Source organism: Panthera tigris, chromosome C2 (assembly GCF_018350195.1).
Source record: "Panthera tigris isolate Pti1 chromosome C2, P.tigris_Pti1_mat1.1, whole genome shotgun sequence".
Taxonomy (NCBI): domain Eukaryota; kingdom Metazoa; phylum Chordata; class Mammalia; order Carnivora; family Felidae; genus Panthera; species Panthera tigris.
In genome coordinates this window covers 134479939-134496985 of record NC_056668.1, presented here as the reverse complement: position 1 = coordinate 134496985, position 17047 = coordinate 134479939, and positions in this window count along the sequence as shown.

Below are 17047 nucleotides of genomic sequence, written 5' to 3'. Positions count from 1 at the left end.
AAGAAATGTAAATCAAGACAAAAAGCCATTTTTCGCCTAACGGGCAAGCAAATGTTAACGTATAGGATAGCTGATATTAGTTAGACTATAGAGAGTCATTTTTAACACTGATGATAAATATATAAACAGGCTAAAACTTTTTAGATAGCCATTACACAATAGCTATCGAAATGAAAACGCATATTGTTTTTGACCTAATGATTAAACACAGCTAGAAATTGACTTGATATTTGCAAAGGCAAACATATATACAAGTAACATGGCCTGGCGTTGCAAAAAAAAAAAAAAACAAACAAAATAAAACAAAAACAAAAACCTGGAGAAAAACAAAATGTCTATCAATTAGGGAGGGATTAAATATATTACAGAGTGGGATATCCATACAGTAGTGCCATGTAGCCAGTACAATAACATTGGTATTTTGTATGTTCTGATATGGAAAAACCTTAAAAACATATTATTAAGGTGAAAAAAAAAAAGCAGGGTCAGAACACTGTGTATATTATGTTTTTATTCTGTACATTGTTAAGAGGTTACTTACAGGTATTATGGTTATATGGGTTTTTAAGAGCATACCAGATGGGGCACCTGGGTGGCTCAGTCGGTTAAGCCTCCGACTTCGGCTCAGGTCGTGATCTCACAGTTTGTGAATTCGAGTCCCACTTTGGGCTCTGCACTCAGAGCCTGGAGGCTGCTTAGGATTCTGTGTCTCCCTCTCTTTCTGCCACTCCCCTACTAGCACTCTCTCTCTCTCTCTCTCTCTCTCTGTCTTTCAAAAGTAAATAAACATTAAAAAATTTTTTAAATTAACAATGACAACAAAATTCACACCAGAAACCATGACCATTAGTTGTCTTTGTTAGAAGGTTTGGGTAGAAGAGTAGGGACAGGGGTTGTTTTTACTCTCTGTTTTCTACCTTTTTGCCTTGTTTGAGTTTTCTAAATATGTTCATGTGCTCCTGTTATAAATTTTTAAAATGTCAACAGAGGTTATCTATGTGGTTGGATTATTGTAATAAATATTATAAAAGGTGGGGAGAGCTATGTGTGAGGAAGACAAAATGGGAAGCCCAAGTTAAGCGATGTTCCAAGCTTACAAAATCATAACGATGAAATACTTTGAACCATAATCTCTTTCTTTTCCAGATGTTTAGCATTTGAGCCATTCATGCACCCAAATATTTATTACAGTATTGAAATTAGAAAGGATGCCATTCCTTGCCCTCTAGTAAGAGAATAAGAGAAATACGTATAAGGGGTTGTGGGAGCACAGAACACAGCCATGATGAATGTCAATATATTAAAACAAACAAACAAACCCCAGAATATCCATCTCACCGCCGTCTTCATTCCTGGCCCTCAATAAACGGGAGAGGCCCCCGCTTCTATGGAGCCTTCCCCGGTATCATTCTCTTCCCAGCATAAAAACTACCATTTTGCACGAGACCGAAATATCAATGCTTTGACCTGCCATAGCCTTCAGGAAAGCATGGCGGGGGTGGGCTGAAGTTAGAACTGGGAAGTAGAAACCGGCTCCCCTTCTATAGTGAGAATCTTCTAGAAACCTATCAGAAGAGCAGGATCCTCACAGAAACCAGTGGAGACCCCCGGCAGACCTCACTGTACTCTGTTCCCGGTCAGGTGTTGAATGAGGGGATGAGGGAAGGAGACACAAAAGCACTGAAGGGTAAAGCGGAAGGAGCTGCTCGTCTTTGTTTATATGCCCAGTTCTCTCTCCTTTAGACTAGTTCCTATATGGTTTATGATACAGGGGTTTGGCTATCCTTCTGCTACATTTTCCAACCTATCTTTCGTTTCAGAAGCAAAATACTTGTATCTTCCTACAAAGTAGGCATCTACTATTGCCCAGCACTATGATAGTTGCTTTCCAGAAAGCCACCCTCCAGAAGGTGACAGTACACCCACTTCACAGATAAGGACACAGGGCTCAAAAGGGATGAATAATTCGCACACAATCATACAGCTCGTAAGTGGCTGAGTACCTAGCTGAATGCATTATCGAAGCTATAAATATTACCAAAGTTCAACTGAACAAAGATAAATTTTCCACAAGAGTTTGGCTTCTCATATCATCCTAGATAAATAAAAGACCGGATTCTACACAGTCAAGTAAATGTGAAAGTCAAAGAAAAGAACTCAGTTGCAGGTCCCTTCAGCTCATAGAACTTTCTGCACTGATGGAAATGTTTTACCTCTGTGTGGTCCAATCACTAGCCATTAGCCCCATGTGGCTGCTGATCACTTGATAAGTCGCTAGCATGATTAGCAAGTGAATTTTTTATTTCATCTATTTCAGTTAAATTTAAAGAGACACGGGGCTACCATATGGCACGGCACGGTTCTAGGCGAGGTCATTCAAGAAACAAAATTTATTGGTAATCGGGATCCAAAGGGGAAGAAACGGAGGGAGAAGCCATGATACAAAATCACCAAATATTTACAGCTGGGAAAAACTTTAACGAGACCATCACAGGCAACCCACTCATTCTACAGAGATAAATAAATTGTGACCCAGAGATATTAAGCAATTTGCTAAGGTTGCGCAAGCCAGTAAGGGGCCAGATATAAATTCCACCTTTTCGTGAATGTTAAGCCTAGCTGTGATGTTAAAACAATTACACATAATTGAGTTAAACTAAGGAAAACAATACAAGGATTTTTTTTTTTTTTCGTTTTGAGTCTGTATAAAGCAAGGAACAAGTGACAGTCTCAAAGCAGGCTGGCTCTCTTTGCCTCCTTCCAAATCTCTCTATGTGAGTAAGAAATAACTTCAGGTCAAATTTCCACAAGGTACGGACATTGGAAGTATAGAGCTAACCTCCTAGTTTAATGCCATGGCCTCCTGTTAGGGAAACACCAAGCACCATGGAATGGTGTTTTGATGTCCCAATTTTGTTACAAAAAAGAAAAAAAAAATCTGATTCCAAATTATAATATTCCCTAAACTATGCCCTCCTTCCCAACTTCTACCCCCGAATGGGTAAAGTCCTGTCTGCCTCCCTCCCAGAGAAGCTCTTCTCTTTAATTAGGTTAATAGGTTACAGATAGGTTAATTGGGTTAAATCCTGGGCAGAGGCAAAGTGCTTCTAACTGCTGCCGCCATTGTATTACCCGGAGCTGAGCTGGAGTTTCAGTACATGAGAGTCTGCACTGTGCTCAGTGGAGGCCTATTTAAACACGATACGTGGTACTGACTTAACACACAAGGCTCTATCATTCCCCTAAACTCTTTGGCAAAAGCATTTTGAAAAGAAGTCCTTTCTGTTTTATAAATGATTTCTTCCAGGTTTCCAGTGAAACAAGTCATCTAAAAAAAAAATTTTTTTTTTTTTTTTTTTTGACAAATGAAAGGGGAAAAAAAAATGCCTTTTGAAATCCAGGGCACTTGAAAGTTTCATTTTCCTGTTTTAATTTGCTTCAGCGTTTCAAGGGAATAATAATAGTTTTTTAATGCCAAAGGTGGCTTTCATCACTCAAAGCCCTCTAATTTCCTCCCATATTGCAAGTAATGTGTTAATAGTTCCAAAATGAAATATTACCTAAAACACAACTTGGTAATTTTCCTCACAGTTCAAAGTTATTTGAAAAAGAAGCATCACCTTTTACAAATATTTACTTTGCGACAACAGAAGACACTGCAAATTATCTTCTTTTTTGTGCCATCTTTGAATCTCCTGCGGGGAAAAAAGGAAATAAGTGGGAAAAAGGGAAAGGAAACGCCCCCTTCCCTTTCATGTTCTAATACCAGGTTCCACCTAAAGACCTGATTTCTATCTTTAAAATTAGATAATGCTCGTATGTATGTATAATATATATAGAGAGAGAAAGAAGTGAGAGGAAAGCTTGGTATTCGTGGTCTCATTATAGAATACACACACCAAAGAAAGGATGTGCATAGAGGCCATAGAGAATTTAAAAGATTTATTTATGATGTATTACTGTAATTTTTAATTTAGACATGCAAATTTTTTAATTTGCACCGACTGCTTTGCCTTAATGGTTTTGATTAATACTTGGAGGTAGTGTTTGTGAAAGAGATTTATACTGTGATTCATCTGCAAAATAATCAAATCATTACCAGCTAATGACAAAGCTGTGAAAAATGATATAGATATTGTGTAACTTCCAGCTATGGCTGAACACGTGGAGGTACCCAATCCTTCCAGCAAATGTGGACTTGTGTTAATAACTGCTGGGAAGTTCGCTCTAGGTCCACTCTAATTTGGCAACAAAAAACATTGATCTTAATAAAGCTGTCTGATAAAAGGAGCAGTGATTAACATCCCGAACCCTCTATTCTGCTACTCATGCCAAGGTCCCTTTTTTTTTTTTTTTCCAGGAATGAAATTCCACTGCACTTCCTGCTTATCGCTCCATCGCACCTCAGCCCTCCGTGGGTTTCCAGATAAGGCTGCAGACAGCCTAAGAAGGGGGGCCGGGGGACCGGAGGGAATAGGGCTGGTGGCTGCAGGTGGCAGTTGCTGAGGGAGTAAAGTACAGCACGGTGACTTCTCAGAGTCTGAATCCGTTTCGAAGCCAACACCCATTCCTTCCAGAACTCAGAGGTACCTCCTCTCCTAGTGGGCCCTTCCTGCCTGGATTCAGGCATTCAGGACCCAATGACTCTTGCTCTGCTGCTAATCCTGACAGAGTCAGCAAAGGTGAAGGAGAAAGCTCCAGAGCATGCCCGGAGTCAGCAGAAGGAACTCTCAAATAGTATCAGGAAACAGAAGAGGGCAGGAAGCAGAAACCCACAGATAATCCCCAGATCTCATTTCAGCCGCTTCTTGTGACAAACTTCTCCACCACATCTCACCCAAGCGGCTAACTGAATGGGCAGATTTGGATTTTACCTCCTCTCTGGCTGCCCCCTCCCACCATATAATAAAAATGAACAATTCTTACAGTCTTAACTGTGTGCCAGACACGATGCTAAGGCCCTCCGCACCCCTTCTTTCATTTAGCCTCCCCACAAACCTATGAAGTAGGTAGCAGTAGCAGTATTCCCATTTCACGGATGAGCACGTCTCCCAAAGTTTAGTAACAGAGAACCGGCATGTGATAGAGGCAAGACCTACTTCTGGTTCATTCTACCACCACAACCCCACCCATCAGTACCATGTCCTTATTTGTCTGACATTTTACTGACCGGTGAAAATGCCCAAAAGGAGGGCAGTCAGAAGAGAGAGAGGAGGAAGTGGAGACAGCAAGTTAAAAAAAAAAAAAAAAGAAAGAGAAAGAAAGAAAGAAAGAAAGAACGAAAGAAAGAAAGAAAAAAGCTTGGATCAGCCACAGTTCACACTGAAGCGATCATGTTTTAACTCATGATCAAGACATTCAGTTCCTTTTTTTATTTCAGTCCTCACAAAGGAAAAGCCCAGTGAGTTGATAATCATTAATATTTCATTGAAAACCAATCCATATTTTCTGTGACGGTGACATGGACATTCCACTTTATCAGGAAGCCATTTTACGAAATTAGAAAAAGCAAGGCACCATTCTGGAAAGCACAAGCCGAGACTACTTATCATGATTATTTATTACTTATTGGGTGCCAACTGGGTCCCCACCGCGGAGAGGGAGTTACAAAAGCATCGTGCAGAGGCAGACGGTCCCTGTTCACTGGGCTCACAATCCAATTCCGATTGCATGGCTACGAGGGACCCTGCGTCTTTAATTACTGGTAACTGTGACCGCTGCGGAACCACAAAAGGAAGATCAGAACTTTCTATCACTTTTGTAGACGTGAAGACAAATGAGAAGAGAAGCAATAAGTGTAATTAATTTCAGCCAGAGCTGGAAGAGGAAAACTTTCAGCTGTGTTACCATACACGGCATTTATCAGGAGAGCTTCTCTCTCCGCACAGCCAGTCCCAGTGATTCACAGATAGGGAATCTGCCATTTCAAGCAGAACCAGGAGAAGAAAATAAATGAAACATGGTGGCATTCTCTGGGTTCACAGTATCTACGAGAGAAATAAGCATGTGATTTAACTGTGCAGGGGGGCCCAGGAAAAGCAGGAAGAGGTAAGACAGTAAGTTCAAAGTAAGGTTAAAATTCGAGCCCTTCCGAGGGAGCCAACAGAATAAGCCTTTGGACGGATGGGCATCGCGTGCGATTCAACCCAAGATATCGTACAAGTAATGAGGCTGAAGTGCCGAAGAAGAGGGAAATACACTCTCAGAGGTAAACTTACATGCAAGTCATTGGGACTTAGCTGAATAATTCCCTCTAATGCTTAGACAAATAATGCTGCTAAATTCTTGGGAATCGAACCATGTCTCCACCCCTCAGCTTTCAGGAGCTTCTGAAGACGGGACTGAGCTAGCTGTGGGGAAAATTAAATCCAAAATATATTCATCATGATGGTTTCAGAGAAAGGACATGCTCTCTGTCCATCGATAATGTAAAAAAAAAAAAAAAAAAAAAGGAATTAAACTTGATTCTGTTTTCCAACACTGAAAAGACAACCTCAGATATTTTTGAGGAAGACACCAGAGCATTCAGGCTTTATTAGCTTGGCTTTGCTGCAACTGATCACAAATATTCTGCAATTCAGTCTTTATCCAGGAGCCCCAGCCTCCCTCCTCCAACGCTATCAACAGTTACAACTGTGGTCATTGCAAAGCATATCAGCTGGTTTTTCTGTGTGTGTGTGTGTGTGTGTGTGTGTTTTCAAACCGCAGTTATTTATTTTTGAAAGAGAAAGAGAATGTGCATGCCTGAAGAAGCAGGGGAGTGGCAGAGAGAGAGGGAGAGTGAGAATCCCAAACAGGCTCCTTGCAGAGGAGCACAGCCCATCGTGGGGCAGGATCCCCCAGACCACAGACCGTGAGCTCACGACCGGAGCCAAAATCAAGAGTCAGTCGCTTAACCGACTGAGCCATCCAGGCATCCCTCACATCAGCTGTTTTTTATGCCGTCTGTTTTCCATGCCTGCCAACATGTAATAGAACCTTCTCGGACCGTGGAAATGACTTCTACATCTAGTGCTACTAGCGCCACTGAGGAAATGAGCTTTAATTTGATTCAATTTTAATTAATTTAAACATAAAGAGCCACGTGTGCCTATTCACTGTCCTCCTGGGCAGTGCACGTCTACAGAGAGCAGTGCCAGTTTCCCTGAAGCTGTATTAGCGCAGATAGAACAGGTTACATTGCACGTGGCACAAGATTCTCTTCCCCAGACTCCCTTGCAGCTAGGGGTGGCCGTGTGACATAAGTCTGGCCAATCTGAGAAGAGCTGAGGGTTACTGGACAAGCAATTTCCTTTCCCACATGGGACAATTTCCTATTTGCCTCTTTTGCTTCTCTTCTGCCTGGCGTGTGTCCATGATGCCCGCACACATAGCTGCCATCTTAAATGTGATCGCCATACACCGAGGTTGGCCCCTCCGGAAGCTGGGGAGGGGCTGGGACTTTGAAAACTTCCTCAGTGATCGCCTGAGTCCTGGCCCCCCCAACCTGTGGATGTCTGTGACACGGGACAGAAAGCCTTTTCTCATTTAAACTTCTCTGCCTGTTTTTCTGTGCTTGGAGCCAAACCCACTAATCCTAATAGATAAAACTAGGTCCCATTATAAAGGTTTGCCCCATAATGAGTATCTCGGTGTCTACAGACGGGTATAAAGTCCGGTTATAATGGCAGTGCTTCTCCATTGCCCTAACCATCCTGACCCTTCTGCTTTGGGCAAGCCCGGGGCAGTATTGTGAGTAGTGAGTAGTGAGTAGTTCTTATCAAATTGCCCTCCCCCCATCCTTTGCTTCCATTCTCGGTGCCCTGTTTCTTTGCGTTCCTGGCCTTGTCTCATTCTTGGTTTCTTCGTCTCTTCCCTCAGCCGTCTTCTGCTATCATCCATCATTTTTGTGATACTTCCTTCAAATCGGGGAGTGGAGGGAGGTTAAGCTTTGTCACAGGCCACAAGGATTTCAGTCACAAGGACTAAAGGGAGAGAAGGTCATTGAACATTATAAAGGTATTTCCTTCCATTGAAATATCTTTGGTAATAATTTTCCATTATGTGTCTGGAAAGAGGTTTGCTTGGTCTTATTTCGGATGTCTTGTTCACTCTTCTATTTTCTTCCCAATGACTCTTTTTTTTTAATATAATGTTTATTTATTTATTTATTCTTGAGATGGGCGGGGGGGGTGGCAGAGAGAGAGGGAAAATCCCAAGCAGGCTCTGAAGTGCCAATGCAAAGCCTGATGCGGGGCTTGAACCCGCAGACCATGAGATCATGAGTTGAATTGAAATCAAGAGTAAGACACTTAACCAACTGAGCCACCCAGGGGCCCCTCCAGGGACTCTTCACTGGGTGTATAGCATGCCCTAAGCCTCTGCTTGGCCCTTACGTGTATGCTGTTTCTTTTAAGCCTCAGAACACCCCCAGGAAAGGAACCTTGAGGAGACACTTGGGGACTAGGGTGGCCTTTTGAGAGTTTTTCAAGTCCACACACTGTAGCTTTTCATAGCCATTCACTAAGATTGCTGAAAATGCCTCTGGTGTGTATGTCAATGGTGTCTCTTATTCCCATTTTACAGATGAGGAAAATGAAGCTCAGAGAACAGAAGGACTTTGTCATACATAATAAATAGCAGTGCCAGGACCGCTGGTTGTAAGTCAGAGCTTTTTCCGCCAGAAAAAAATAGGAGGCTTGGGGTTTATTCTCCTATGTGAAGCTCTCCAGTGCCAGCCACTGGAGGCAAACAATCCGTTTCCTTCCTCAAAGGAGCTCTGATGGAGGGGAAAGGGAGAAGGGGAGAAACTAGGGAGAGGCCCCTAATGATGAGAGAAGTTCTCTGCCCTGCCAGGATGCCGGGCAAAAAGACACTTAACCTCTGCATCTCCCAGGAAGCCAAGGTGCTAATAAGCTTCCTAACCTCAGAGGGAAGTTCTGAGGATTCATTCTTGTTTAAAATCACTTTGTGATCCAACGATGAAAGATTCTCTTGGTTCTTGGGTGTCCCTAGTTCCTCCTCCCACAGACGTGACTCATGAAAAGTAGACGGGTGGAGGGAAAAGTAGAGACAGGCAGCCGAGAGCAAGTTGAAAACAGAATAAGACAGGACAAAGAGGGCAGGGCGAGTGGTTCCAGAATTCAACAATGGCCAGGAACCACTGGAAGATGTTCAACTAACTGCCCCTTCTCCCTGGACACTCAATATGCAGCAGGGGTTTCCCTCACCCTCATGCCATCCCATCCAAGAGAAAAACCGAGTGCTAACTTTTGAGAAGTGCTCTTCAGGGATCAAGTTAATGTAAAATCCTGCCTCTGTGTTGTCCAGTCCTCTGCTCCTTCATGCATCCTCCTCCAGGAAGAGGAAGAAAAATAGGTCATTCACTCCTTGGATATTTGGGCTTAGATGTGTCCCCAAGACTGAAATACTTTTTTACAAAAGTCTTCAGAAATTTGCAAGCTTTTCTACATTTTCCCCTCCTTCTTAAAAAATTTACCATGGAGTCCTATTTGCCTCTTTCCGCTTTTTCTAAGTTAAAAGGATGAGTGTGAAAACACAAGGCAAACCCTTTCCAGAGTCAACTCAGCATTAAAGCATCCCCAAATCGCTTCTAATGAAGGATTTCAATGACGGATCTGGAAAGGGAGGAACTGAAGGATAAAGGTAACTGCTCACTAAATTTGTAGAAAACTCAGCTTGTTGTAAGTACACCAGTTACACCTCTATCCTCAACAGAGAATTGTTGCCCAGCAGTTGTAGACTATGAAACAAATACCTACCCTCCTAGATACTGATGAAGTGTATGGATGGAGGAGAGAAATCACCTCTTCCCTCTACCCACAATATAACAAATGTCATCTCCAGACACTGAAGAACACAGGATTCATTTTTACTATAATATTTCAATCCATTTGAGCAAGATGAACTCACAATGAATCACCCAACAAACACTGACCAAAGATCTTCTATATGTTGGCACACATGAGATGATCAGTAAACACTCATGACCTAAGAAGCTGAGAAGCTGAAAGATACATCTTGTTCTTAGGATCAAGATGTACATGGCCAATTCGTGGGGAGAACACAATTAATGCAGAGGCTAAAGCTTTAAGGAGGAAAGAACAGCAAGTTCAAAGCAGAGGCACTTTTCTCATTTGGGTAAGGACAGTGCACCCCAGGCGTCCCTAAGGAACACTGTGTACTGTTGTTCAGTCGGTGCACTGAATCAAAGGACTAGTCAAGCATGGGTGGGTGACAGAATTTGGCCCTTTCTACGTGCCAAGCTGAGAGCCAGTGAGGCACATCTGCCCAGATGTGATGCCTTTTGCTAATTTCCACAGACAGAATGGATTTTCGTGTGGTCCTATTTGCCTAGCTAAAAAAAAAAAAAAAAAAAGTCCCTTCTTCAGGTTCGCTCTTCATTTATAGTCGTGATGATCACGTGCGGCCCAGAGGACAAAGAATCACCGCAATACAGCTCTCAATTGGTGGATTAACTAAAACGTCGTATCCTTGATTTCTGGGCCCTGAACTATGCGGAGATGTTACCGGCGTCTATTTAACGGAACTGCCAAAAAAACCTTTAATTTTTTCATATAAAACACACCCAGAACACTGAACGAATTTCATCAAAAACGCTTAAGTGCCAGAAATGATTCCAATCTAAGAAAGCATCAAGGCCTTGCGCTGTCTGTATCGCACATGCGACAGGCCTCCGTTAACGACACGGCTGGAACCCGGGTCTTAATTCTTTGGCGCGAAATCACTGGTTGACGTTCTGCCGGGAAACCTTCGGGAAGGGTCTCTGTAAATAAAGCAACCAGCTTCTTAGCAGAAAGTTGGCCGAGAGCGCGTGTTTCCTTCAGGGTCTGGGAGGAATATTCGCTGATCGAATGCTGAGGCAGGCCTGCACAATCAGCTGTTGTAACAGAATCTGTTGGTGTCGGCGGCGTGCTGAGTGACAGCAGTGTGTAATCAGAGAGGCGCACAGATACACATCAGACGGCAAGAGCGCAGAAATAAGCAGCGGAACGGGAGTATTTTGGAACCTAAATGGACCTTGGCACAAAACACTCTGAGACTGCCATTTTGCAGAGCCTGATGATTTTTGCTGGTTGCGTCTGGAATCTAGAAAGGCAAGAGTAAGGAAGACGGGAGGAGACAGGTTTCTTTTCATGGAGCACATCCTAGGCCCCAGGCGCAGAGGGCTTTGCGTATGTCCTGGGATCTAACCCTTAAGGGTCACAATATGATGTTAAGGTGTATGATCTCTACTCACAGCCGAGAAAAGCAAATCTTCAGAGACCCAATAACCCACCCAAGGCCACGCAGCACATCAGTGACAAGGCCACGTAGCGCATCAGTGACAAGGCCAGACCTGAAATCCAGGTCTCCCAGTCCCTAAAGTCCACGCCGTCCCACCTGCCTTGTTGCCACGCCGTGGTGTAGATCAGGGGGTGACACTTCCTTCCATCCCAATCCTAGGAGCCCTCTTCAGCTGGTGGTTTCTGAGCATTTAAGAGGAGCTGGCTTTTAGCAAGTGCCCTTTCACTTTGTCTGCTCCGATGCTCAAGAAGGAGAATCTAGCTTATTCAGAAAGTAACCCCCCATGGAAAGCTAGGCTGGGCTCGATTGGACTATGGTCGGACAGCTCATTTTTCTAATCAGGTTTTGTGGACAGTAGGGCCAGGATAATGGGACGTGACGTTCAAGAGCATGCATGACCAGCCTCCCAGGTATCTTCCCTGGGGAGGCATCTCCGAAAACACGTTCATCAGTCATCAAAGTCAGGTTCCCCTCTGAGCAAGGGAGCAGATTTACAAGAAAGCAAGTGATGTTCTCTGAGGGGAGTAAACCCACTTTATGTAAACCTGAAAGATCAGTTACAGTTCCCAGAATTCACCCCCAGAGTGTGCCCCTGAAGTCACTGAGTGAGGGACTGTGAGAAACAGTGTGAATGGACTCAGAACAAAACAAGACTCACCTGATTACAAGTTTCATTATGAACCTTGGGTTTTTTAGAGCCGGTGACATCACACTGCTTTGAAACGTTGGGAAGGGAAGGGGGGCTGCTTTCTACGCTCGACACACACGTGAACTTCGCGTGTCTCACAGGACTTCCCACTGACATCACACAGAACTTTGTCTCCACTCGGGCTTCATGAGCTTTATAGGCCACCCTGGCCCTTCTCCTCTTTCAGAGGTGGTTAGCAACCAAGGGTGGATTTTTGTTATTTTCAAAGGCAGCGTCAGATGCCACATGCTAGTGTAATTGTCAATGAATGTCGGCAGCTGGAAGCTCCGAGACCCGTCCCGGGCTCTACCTAAATATACCATTTGGATTTGGGGTCCATAAGAGCATGTACCCCAAAGTATGGTCCACCATGAGCAGAATGGGCCTCAAATAGGACCTTGCAAAAAATACAGGATCCCCAGGGGCGCCTGGGTGGCTCAGTCGGTTAAGCGTCCGACTCTTGATCTCAGCTCCGGTCATGATCTCACAGTTCATGAGTTCAAGCCCCACAAGGGGCTCTGCGCCGATGGTGTGGAGCCTGCTTGGGATTCCCTCTCTCCCTCTGTCTCTGACCCTCCCCAGCTTGTGCTTGCTCTCTCTCTCTCTCTCAAAATAAATAAATAAACTTAAAAAAAATTTTTTAAAAGAGAGAACCCGCAGTTCTGTTGGATTACAATCTGCATTTTTTTTCATATGAGCCCCAGATGATTTGTACTGATTTGTGCGTTACAGTTGGAAAAGTGCCAAAATAGACCTGTGGTCCTCCAAACGTCTCTCTAGGGACCAGCATCACCAGCATCACCAGCCACTTGTGATCAACGCAGAGTCTCAGGTCTACTGCATCCGAATTTCCATCTTAATGAATTCCCCAGGTGATCTGCACCCACACGGAAGCTGGGAAAGCATTGTTTCAGAGTCAGGCAGACCTGGGCTTTCGTCTGGGCTCCACCACTTGCTACGTGTCTGATTTTCGACCAGGTACATAACTCTTGGATTTTCAGTTTCTTTGACAGGAGAATAACACAAACAGATCCTTTTTTCAGGAAATTCAAAGGGATTAAATTAGGTCATGTAGGTAAAGCTCTTAGCACGAGGCTAATGCACATTAAGCACTGGGTAAATAGTTGTTTTTGGCTTTCGCTTTTTGCTCCTTTCCCTCTTGTCTGTCATTCCCTGCCCTAGAGAGATTTCCATGAGGCCTTGCTGGGTCCTTTCCAGCGTTAACATGCCCTGATTTGACAATTAGTTCATTTTTCTTAAACCGGCCGAGTTGCCACTAACCCAAACCCTATAACTATAATAGAAACAAAACTGGATTAAGAATTAGTTCCTCGTCTGTGTCCAACTTTCTCCGCTGGCTGAGTCTGGTTTTGTCTCCAATGCGAAATGGAAAGCCGAAGGGGGACAGAGCCCACAGCATGTCTGCTAAGCACTTTCCGTGTAAAAAGTTCAGACGCTAACACCAGAGGAAACAAGCAGTCAAGGTCTACTCTTGTGGAGTTTGCTTATTCAACCAGGGAGATTGACAAATAAATATACGGCTGCCATTGAAATTGTAGTACATGTTGTGAATGAGGGCCAGACAAGCAAGAATAGAAGTCGATGGTGCAGGTGGAGTTAGGAGGGTGAAGCTGAAGTGCTGGCCTTTTAGAGAGGTGACAGGCAAGTTGAGACTTGCAAAGGAAGCATGAGAATCAATCAGGACAAAGAGAACCCCAGGCATAAGCAAGTGCAAGTGCAATGGGCCTGAGGCAGAAAGTGGTTTGAGAAGTTAAAAAGCCAGAGAGAAGGTGGACAGGACCGGACCCCAGTCAGCAAAGCCGCTGGTTCCTAGATAGCAGGGACAGGTGGGCGGGGCCAGATCTGGGCTTCCCAGCCATTGGTGGTTCTATCAGGGAAGGCGAGGGAAGATACCACTGTAGGGAGCTCATGAACATAGGTGGGTCAAGCAAATCTCACTACTGACTGCATCCATGCATGAGCTCCTAGAAGGAACTCAGTAATACTTGTGATTAAGCACAAATGAATAAATGGATGAGACATGCGATTCGAAGGCACGGATGACCCAACAGGGGCAAAAGTTATAACCCGAGAAAAGTATTTTGCAAAAGAAAGCGGGGTATCACTCCTCCGAATGCCCCCTTCCCTTCCGAATTTAAATTTTTTTCTTGTTCTGCCGGATTCTCTTATCTACATACCAATTTGTTGTAATGTCCCATGTCTTCAAAAATAACCTTGCAGGACATCCCCATTCTATTCCTGTCACTGGCCCATTTTTCTAGTACCCTTTACAACAAAGCAGTGAGTCGTTGGTCCTTGCACTATCCACTTCTCTTCTTCTCATTTTATGCCTTAAAACACTTAGTATTGATACCCTAAAGAATACATAGGGGCTCCTGGGTGGCTTGGTCGGTTGAGTATCCCTCTCTTGATTTTGGCTCAGGTCATGATCCCAGGATCAGTGGATTGAGCCCGGGTTGGGCTCTGTGCCGAGAATGGAGCTTGCTTGAGATTCTCTCTCTCTCTTGCTCTGTCCCTCTCCCATGCTCGCACTCTCTCTTTCTCTCTCTCTGTCTGAAAGAAAAGAAGAATATATATAATGTATATGTAGATCATAAAGCTTACAGATGAAAGTGGACACCACATGAGTATCCCACCCAACTCATCTATTAGAACTTACCAATTCCACTGAAGCAATTTGGATACTCTTTTTCATTCCACCCCTGCCTCCACGAAGCCAGTCAGTAATAAACCTGAATTTTGTATTTATCATTCCTTTTTTTTTTTGAAACAGTTTGGTCACGAATGCTTGTATCTCCAAACAGCATGTATTTACCCTTACCTGACTTTTTGTGCTTTATGAAAATGGAAAATCACTCATAAAAAATCAACTCCAAATGCGACTTTCCAATGGCAAACTATCCAAACTTCTGGAAGGAAAGGCAGAACAATATCTTACGACTTCCAATTGGGAAACAACATTTTAAATAAGACATAAAATGCGCTAAGAATTTTATTTATTTCTTTTAATGTTATTTATTTATTTATTTATTTATTTATATTTTGAGAGAGAGAGAGCAAGGTGGGGAGGGACAGAGAGAGGAGAGAGAAACTCCAAGCAGGCTCCATGCTTTCAGTGCAGAGCCTGATGTGGGGCTCAATCTCACGAACCGTGAGATCATGACTTGAGCCAAAACTGAGAGTAGACACTAACCTGACTGACCCATCTAGGCACCCCTAAAATGCACTAGTAATTTTTTTAGAAGACTCCCTCTATACACGTAAACCAACCCCCTCCCACTCTTTTCCAGATGTCACACTGCCAAGCAATTGAACCATCAACGACTCTTCCTTTTGAGTTAAACATAACCCTGATGGAGTTCCTTTAAAACACAAGTATCCTCCAGAGATTACCAAGGTATCAAGCCTCTTCTGTACATTGGGTTTCCCGGGACATTAGCTCTAAGACAAAAATTCATGTGCAGGAATCTTATTAAGGAGGGCTCTTGGGGTTGACAGCTGTCAGGGAAGGGAAGGAGGCAGGTTTGGGACAGGGAGAAGCTGAGCTGTGATGCAGTCCAACAAAGGCCCCAGCCAATGCCACAGGGTTCTGAGGCTGGGATGGCCTTTCGAATTATAAATTATGGCATCTTAGCCTTTAATGCCTCGTCCACCAGTCACTGCAAGCAGCTGACCGTGGGCAAGATGGCTTCCGTCGGTCAAAGTAATTCGTTTAGGGGGCTGACATTTAGGAGACGTTTGCTGGCAATACTTCCAGCAGCTGGGGGTGTATGTTCTCATTCCTGAAGGGAAATCTGGATGGCATATCAGAGCATCCACCAAAGTCCATCACACTCTAGACTGAATACGTTGTCTTCTTGGGCCTGGGGCAACCTGGTGGCAAAAGAACATTAGATATGGGTGTGCTGAAAAGGAAATGAGAGGAAGGAAATCAGCACCTAAAGCAACTTGGTTGAAGAGAGCTGGGGAGGGAACATTTGCTGGGTCATGGGCATTAAGTAAAGGCTACACAACACCAGCTTCCTTTACAGCTTCACAGTGTTTTCCGGAACCCACCTTGGCCCTTGCTTCTAATTAGTAATGAGTAACCCAACTAGCAGACCAAAGACATTCTTAGAGAACCAGTCCCACAGGAGAAGCTATGCACCCCTCATGTGTCTACCCACACACAAAGAAAGTCCACTTTGATATACTTACTTAGAATTTTGCAATCAGACAATCTAGAAAGGAACTATTTTCATTTCAGGATGAATAAAAGTGTTGAATCATTTTGAAAAATAAAATTTGATACTTTGAATTGCCATGTGGGAGAATGACACTGAGCCGGGGGAGTAACCTAAACTTTCTAGGACTTTGGCTCCTTAATCTCTTTGTTCTCAACTGGAAACCCTGAGCTTCAGGTAATAGGTAGCAAGAGCAGGCTTCCGGTAGGCCATGACAGAAGCCAGAGCCATCGGAACAAAGAACACTGCACCTTCCCAGAGCTCTGCTTTGCAACTTTTCAGAAGGTGAGAAGATTTTCAGCAATATTTTAAAAATTGACCAAAGAGAGAGAAAGCCATTAAGAGATAACCAGTCCTCGGGGAACCTGGGTGGCTCAGTCAGTTAAGCGTCTGGTCATTGTCTCATAGTTCATGGGTTCAAGCCTTGTGTTGGGCTCTGTGCTGACGGCTCAGAGTCTGGAGCCTGATTCAGATTCTGTGTCTCCCTCTCTCTCTCTGCCCCTCCCCCACTTATGTTCTGTCTCTGTCTCTCTCTCTCTCAAAAATAAATAAACTTTTAAAAAAATTTAAGACTTTCTTGCTGACTTGGTATTGCTTCGTTCAGGCTGAGCAGGTAGAAACAATTGCAACTGAATGTGAACTTGAAGAAAATAAATTTCCTCATCTTAATTATTCTCTAGAATGACAACATTCAGTAAGCAGCATTTTGACAAGGTATTAGTAAGTTTCTTACTTAAAAACGCAGCTGGAGGGAGCTCTCTCAAATGTATTTGGGAAATTCTGTGTATTGTATCTCTCTCCTGCAGAG